The sequence below is a fragment of the Coturnix japonica genome, chromosome 26, assembly GCF_054131305.1.
Source record: "Coturnix japonica strain WE chromosome 26, WE-NBRP24, whole genome shotgun sequence".
Lineage (NCBI taxonomy): Eukaryota > Metazoa > Chordata > Aves > Galliformes > Phasianidae > Coturnix > Coturnix japonica.
This window is the reverse complement of record NC_140688.1, coordinates 4589439-4597082: the sequence shown is the minus strand read 5'-3', so window position 1 is coordinate 4597082 and position 7644 is coordinate 4589439. Positions and strand designations below refer to the sequence as shown.

General features: G+C 43.7%; 2 long non-coding RNA genes across 3 annotated transcripts in view; one reads left to right on the top strand and one right to left on the bottom strand.

Moving 5' to 3' along the window:
* Positions 1-7644, bottom strand: part of LOC146756705 (uncharacterized) — a 378411-nt gene that overhangs the window by 112102 nt on the left and 258665 nt on the right. The window lies entirely within an intron of this gene.
* On the top strand, positions 1118-6414 carry LOC146756718 (uncharacterized). Of its 2 annotated transcripts, XR_014937261.1 has the most exons (3): positions 1118-2370; positions 4190-4249; positions 5307-6414. It is a non-coding gene; the product is annotated as an uncharacterized LOC146756718 (long non-coding RNA). The 2 variants fall into 2 exon arrangements; XR_014937262.1 differs by lacking the exons at positions 1118-2370; positions 4190-4249 and adding an exon at positions 4256-4418 and having other exon boundaries at positions 5307-5802.

The following is a 7644-nucleotide window of genomic DNA, read 5'->3' as shown; positions in this document are numbered from 1 at the left end:
ATCTCGAAGTATTGCGGTCAGTGTTACCGTATCAGGATAAGACTGTGTCTACTAAAGCATTAGCTACTCTTCTTAAATGGATAAACAAAAATGTCCCTGAATTTCCAAAAACTGAGTTCTCTCTCGATGGAGAACTTTGGGACAAAATCGGCTCAAAACTCTACGAGGCTTCTCTCGCTAAAGACAGAACGGCTGCTAAGCTGTTGCCCGTTTGGAGCCGGATAATGGAAGGGATTAAGCAATCACGACGGGAAAGAATTTATTCCGACCATTCCCTGCCGCCCTCCGTCCCAACCCCGCCGCTGCCTCTCGCTGCGGGAAGCGGCCCGTGCCCGGATCCGACTGGCGGCTCCGACCCCTCCCCGATTCGGGGAGACGAGGGGCCGCGGCCGCCCCCCTTCGCGCTCCCGCCGTTCGCTCCTCCCCCGACGTTCGCCGCGTTGCCGCCCTCTACGGCGCCCTCGCCCTTCGCTCCGCCTACGACGCTCGTCGCGCCGCTTCTGCCCTCCTCACCCCCCCCACATCATGCGCTGCTGCGTCTGTGCAGCCGGCGTGTAACGTGGTTAAAGACACGGACGGATCGAAACCAGGGGATCGTTGTGACCCCGGTCCAGAAGATCCAGAAAGAGAATCGGACGCATTTCCTCCTGATGATACTTTGAAGGAAGCAGGAATGACAAATTTCCCTACAGCGTACTGTGATGTCTTAGAGCAATGCAGAAAAGAAACAATATTAAGGGGTGATGCTGACACGTTGCAGACCTTTCCTAATCAGGTCCCCCATTTGGAATCTCTGCCTTATGAGGCAGTGAAGGAGCTAAGGGAGTCAGTGAGAACATACGGAGTTCAGTCAGCCTTTACATACAATCTTTTGGTTGCAAACAGTGACAGTTACGCTATGACCCCTCACGATTGGAAAACTGTGTTAAGAATGATCCTCTCTGCTATGCAATACACCGTGTTTATGACTGAATATCAGCTACATAATTTGACTGATACCTCTTTGCCTCAGACTCGGACAAATCCATGTGGCACAGCACCTCTTCAACTGTGTCAGACAAATGTCACTCACGTTCCTGAATTTGGCTGTCTAAAATATGCACATATAATAATAGATACTCATTCTTCTTACGTATTTGCCACAGCACATACAGGTGAACACAGTCATGACACCCGTAAACACTGGTTATCTGCTTATGCTGCTATGGGAATCCCACATACTACAAAAACAGATAATGGGCCTGCGTATACCTCTAAGGCCACTCAAACTTTCCTCCAAGAAGGGTGTGTTAAACATACTACAGCCATTGCTCATTCTCCCACTGGACAAGCTATTACTGATCACATTTATCAAACATTGAAATCCATTCTTATTATTAAACAAAAAAGGGGGAATATGGGAGACACACTACATGAAATACTATGCAAGGTTTTGCTTGTTTTGTTTGTGCTGAAGTTTTTGAATCGTGTTCATAGAGATACAGCTTATGTGGATCGTCATTTTGTGGCTTCCCCAGTGCTAAAGGAACAGCCTATGGTTAATGTTTGGAATATGGCCACAGGACTTTGGGACTGTCCCCTACCACTGACAACTTGGGGTCGTGAATATGCTTGTATTTCCACAGGGACTGGCCCTATGTGGGTTCCAGCATGATATCTTCGGTCTCATCTGAAGGCAGAAAATAGCATCCAGCCTTTATAGTAATTGTAATTGTGTGTTTCTTACTTAGTGGTATTGCTTTGTAACTTGCTGTGTTATAGATAATATTAGTAATAGTTTGACATGGTGTGTGATTTTCTGTTTTACCAATGCAGTCTCAAGATTTAGAGTTTAAGGCATTAGCTATGATGTTGTGTGCTTCTTCTATTTTAGTAACAGATCAGATGTGTATTAAACAGGATTTGATGTAATCAATGCTAGAACCTACAGGAATAGCTCTTTCAATGTTTTAGTACTGTTTGGTTATGATGTTATTAGCCTATTAATTAACTTTTCTTAATTTGCAAAGACAAAACCTGGAAAGGAATCCCAGACAAAGAGATGACCCTGTATCATAGAATAGATACCTCTCTTACATCCAACTAATTGGGATCTGAAAATATAACCATGCATCATTTTAGAGGAAAGTGCACGCTAATAGAACTAAATTTGATAGTTTATTCTGTTTTCCAAGCAGGTGTTCCACTTGGGCTCTATATCATGCACTGGCCATGCGGATGTGGTGTACAACTGGAAGAAATCCTTCAGACCCTGAATGCAGGAGAGAATCTGTGATGGGTGAGAGAGGAAATGTGCACCTTGAAGCAGGGGACGCCCTGCTGGCACTACCTGTTACATCCAACACCAACATGGCTTGCTGTTTCTCAAGGGTCAGTAAGTAATAATGCCCCTAGTGATACTCTAGTACATTTTTCCTCTAAAATTGGTTCTGTTTGACATGCTATTCCATTAAATTGCGCGATCATTAATCAATTATTAGCCCGGATAACTCAGTCAGTAGAGCATGGTTATGAGCATCTTAAAAGCATTTATTGCACAAATTTTAGTGGTCATTAAAAAATCAATGTATCAGAGTATATGAAAATTGAAGACTTTTCCAAATCAGGTACAGATTAACACAATGGGACCCTCACAGATTTATTTTCAGGTTGCAGAAACTTAGGTTGCAGTACAGACATATTTGTTCTTTTTAGTGGGTTTAACAGTAATGTTGTTATGTTGTATTTGACTTGTCTCTTTTTTCACTTTTAGAGTATTGTCAATCAAGGCCTTGATTGAGTTATCATAGTTATGTTATTAATATAAGTAGTGTTGTTATTCTATAGGCAGTATCTTGAAATTGTTGTAATACAAGAAGAATTTTATGGAGCAGCAGCCATGGATCAAGATAAGGAGTTCACAGAGCAGCAGCTACGGAGCAGGATAAAACTACATGAGAACTAATTGAACAAATGAACTGAATTGCTTGTTAAATATGGTTAGTCGGTCGGTAAACTGAGCCTTTTCAGCCTAAAAGAAAACGGGGGAAATGTAGAGAGTGTTTTTTACAGCTAGTTAGCTGAGAAGGGTCGTAAACACGGTGCAGTTAATCAAGCAGCCATAACACCTGCAAGGACAGTGAGAACAACAGGATGCCCTGGGATGGTGAGAAACTAGCCATGGTTTTGTGAACTCAGCAAGGGAGTAGCTTTCAGGATGATAACAAGAAGCTGCAAAGATACTTGGGGATAGTATGTAATTGGGAACCAATGATGAGCTCCACTTTTGCAATATGTATGAGCTAATTACCCGTATTATAAATGTACACGCAGCCAAGGAATAAACGAGATTAGCTGATTGTTATGGTTTTGCAATTTGGTTGGTGTTGGTATTCCACATCAGAACACCATGCTTCATAATGGGAGTAAAGGGGACAAGTTTTTTTTTCTGTGAACTGCCTTGATGGGCATGTGGGGTGGGGCACCGGAAGGGAAGTGAGGAAGGGGACGGCGTTGCTGGACCGGCTCCCTGCGAGGAGACAACGTGGTCAGAGCTTCCTGCCTTCCACAGCTCCATCGGTGAGATTTGGGACTTGGTATTCTCTTTGTTGAAACTCTCTTGTTGTTGTTTAGTGTTATTAGGTTATTAAACTGCCATTCGTTCTCAGATCACCTTTCTCCTCCCTCATTTTTTTTTTTGTTAGACCTAATCGGAGTCTCCCTTCCCTTCCCCGTCTCCCTAAACGCACGTGGCCGGGCCGCGCCGGGCCGTGCCGCACTGCTGCTAGAGAAAAGGGGGGGGGCTTTTGTTCGTGCTGCCCCGGGTTTGTGCCCCACTGTCCCGGAGTGAGCTCTAGAGAGAACTCCGTGACACTGATCATATGTCAATGACAGGTGTGATCGTTTGCTTTTCTCCCGCCGTTCTGCAACAGGTGCTGTTCTTTAGAAAGCTCTGCCTGATTATGCACATCTCTCTGCATAGAGTTGGGCTTCTTTTGACAGAGGGCCCTATTACAATCTTGAAAAAAAACACAGAACATGATAACTGGAAAACTCACGTTGTAAAGCTAGATAACACCAATTTTTAACAAAGCTTGCAGCTGCACTTCCCCACAGAGAGCATGGCAAAGCTTTGATGACAGGGCTTAACAGACTTAGGAAAACTCACTGCAAGAGACTGAATGTGTCTCACTTTGTCCATTCTTCATAGGTGCCCTGCCCGCAGCAGGAGCAGAGCAAGAGGAAGACTGAATCTCCCCAGTACTCTGAGGTACTTTCTCTGAAGGATGTGCAGGGACCCCTGTTGGCTTGCTTACTTCTTGGCTTGCTTACTTCTAGGCTTGTCACCTCTGGACCCACCTCCCTCTGCTGCTGCCTCTGCCTTATGCTTCTGAACAATGAGACCTTGAAATACTTAAGCTCTAGGCCAGCTGTTCAAGGTACATAATGCTGCTAGCAGGCCTGGGTGCTTTTCACAAGCTGGAGGGGCAAAGCAGTGTGTTAGAAACAGCCTTCTAGTGGATACACAGAAACACTTTGCTCCCCCTGCAGGTTTCTGCACTGAAGCTGACATGAACCTAACAGTGGATGAGCAATGGGTATTTCTGAATTCTCCCCATCCCTGATTCTAGGAGGAGCCCAAGCTCCTGCCTTCAATGCCCAACTGTGAATTGGCCCTTTTGCTAAGCTTGTGCCACATGAAAGACTGCAGCCATATTGGGGATGTTTAATGTAAACAGGCACCAAATTACACGACAACACAAGCCATATACTCACATCAAAGCTCTGGACTCTGAGGTTTCTCCATGTCCGTCCTAAGTTTCCACGTAGTTCCCAGAGAGTGGTGCTCAGGTCTTTGCTGTAACAACCCAGAGTGGAGAGCTGATTCCTTCTCTGGGACATTTCTGTAGCTCAGGATGCTTCAGCGTGCACTCAGCTATGACAGTGACTGGGAAGGAATGGGGCTGCTGCATTCCGTGTCTGCTCCGATGAGCAGCTTAAGGTTACAGTGGGGGCATGAGCTCAGGTTGCTGTAGCACACTGAGCATCGTTTCAGCAGGGTAGATTCAGTGATATGAAAGTTGGTTGCCTTGTTTTACTAACCTGTAATTAGGAGGGCTGCCAATCAAGAAGTTGCTTTTTCCATGCTGGGAGAATTGTGTGCATGTTCCTTTCAAAAAGCTATTTTTTGAATTCTAATAGAAGGGAATGCAATGAAGTAACGTGAGTTTTTGAAAGTAGAAGTTGTCAGTTTCCCTCCATAAAGACTGCTCTTTCAGAAGTTGTGCTCTTGTGAATGTCCACAGCAAGGCCTGTCTCTCTTTCAGGCTCAAGGCTGGAAGTGACAGACTGGAAACCACAGCTCAGCAACAAAGCAAAATGAATGAAGCCCCTCAGGACAACCTTCAAGCCTTTGCTTCAGTAAGCTAGTTAAAAACCTCTGTGGGTTTTGCAAGCTCCTGAGACTAGTTAAGTAATTCTGTGAGGAAAATGCATGATGACATTTTCCTGGAGGGCCTAGGAGAGCTGAATTCCCAAGCTGTGCTGACCATAGGCTACTCTGAAAATCCTGCCATTCGTTATTTCCCCACGTTTGTGGTTTTGAGACTTGCCACGATGCTATGGCAAGCCGTAGTTAACACTAGAGAAGGTAAGGGTTTACACTAACATGCTGGTGTAAGTATTTTCAGGTTTAGATCTGCTTTAGTTGTGGTATCGAAGACCTCAGGCTGCACGTTAGACATTCCTCCTGCATTAGAGGTATTTGCCAAGTTTGTAGAACTGCACAGCACTGCATTAAAGTGTCTCACTGTCCTTAACGTGGTTAGAGTTGTTATAAACTAGTATTTTCATCTGAGGCCTATGAGAAGCAAATGATTCATGGATTTGGTCTGGGGAGGTAGGGAGGTGACTGCAGGCCCTGTGCTGTACTGATACTGGCAAGAGTGGCAATAAGGTGTGAACTTCAGGAAGAAACACTGCATATACAAAATAATAAAACTTAATTTTTATTCTTTATTATTAAAGCATGTAAAAAAGAGACCAAAAAACCCACAAAACTAGTGGGATATGTGATCTTGTTTCTGTGAAACAACCACATGAGGCTGCTTTAATGGCAGTGATTGCCATTCTCAGTGAGAACTCCGGGTTTTGATCACAGTTTTGATGAAATTTTACTCTTCCTGTGCTTCAGCCTTGAAAAACAGTCACTCACAAATGTATTTACTGCCAGAAGCGGTGACACAAGTAAGAAGGAGGATATTTCTCTCTGGTAAAATGAGACTTGTAGAGGTCTGGTAGAGAGACATGATCAAACTTTTAGTTGCAACTCCATATATTCCATTTGAAAATCTGCAAGTCATGTATTTATGTCAACTGAAAATGGAGTCATAAAGCAAGCAAATAAATGATATATATTTTTTTTCAATCTTGAAACCTATTCTTAATTTTCATTGTTAAAATGGGAAGCATAGCTGCATCTTTTTCATTTAGAGTAAGCCAAAAGGAATTCTTTCAGCATTATCAATAGAAACTAGCTGTTAATCCAGCTGAGGATTAACAGACCATGTGCATGAGATACAGTGTGAGAGCTTCAGACTGGACCAGGAACAAGCAAAACTGTATTTAAGCATACACATTGGCTGCATAGGGAAGCAAGAGTGTAACATCAAAAGCACCACCTCAGCTCCAGCTCTCCAACCTAGACAGAGCTGGAGCTGCTATAGTCTCTACCTGCAACTGCCCAGTTCTCTTCAAAGCCCTGGAGCAAGCAATGCAGAAACATGCTATCTGCCCAGCCAGATTTCCCAGCTTGTAAACACATCAGCTGCAAATCAGGCGTAGTAAATCACCTGTGGATACTGATAGGACAAGGGGAATGGTTTGAAACTAAGGCAGGGGAGGTTTAGGTTAGATATTAGGAGGAAGTTTTTCACACAGAGGGTGGTAACTCACTGAAACAGGTTGCCCAAGGGGGTTGAGGATGCCCCATCCCTGGAGACATTCAAGGCCAGGCTGGATGTGGCTATATCCAGGGGGGTTGAAACTAGATGGTCATTGTGGGCCTTTTCAATCCAGGCCATTCCATTCTATGATTAAAAGATTCTATGACCAGACAACACGCAGCACACAAGCCTTTACTGCCATTGTTACTCTTCAATAAGCAAAATACACACAGTGATTTAATAGGGGAAAAATAAAGACTGCAAAAAGAGAGCTTCAGACTGCCATTTTGTACCTCAGAGCTGCAAGGATTGTGAGCTAAATTATCCAGCCGTATTGTTATGTCAAAGGAAAGGTGAGTCTTTAGCAGACTAACCCAAATGCCAATGCTTACGCAACACTTAAGCCACACTTAAGCCCTTACTTGAAAATCTTACTGTGCTACGTGGATCTAGTACTGGGTAAGAGAAGAGGAATCACCTCATGCAGACAGCAACAGGAATAGCAATTGCTCAATGGTTCTTAGAGAAAGCTCCAGATTATCAAAGAGAACACACTGAGAATATGAGGAACTGTGACAGGAAATACCAATTTCTGAAGAAAAATAAAAATTAAATGGAACTATTTGTTTTTAACAGGAATGAATTAAAAATATTATTCAAAATCACCCATATTAAAGATTTAATAAACAGTATGAACAAAGGTGGAGGGGGGGAGGGGAAG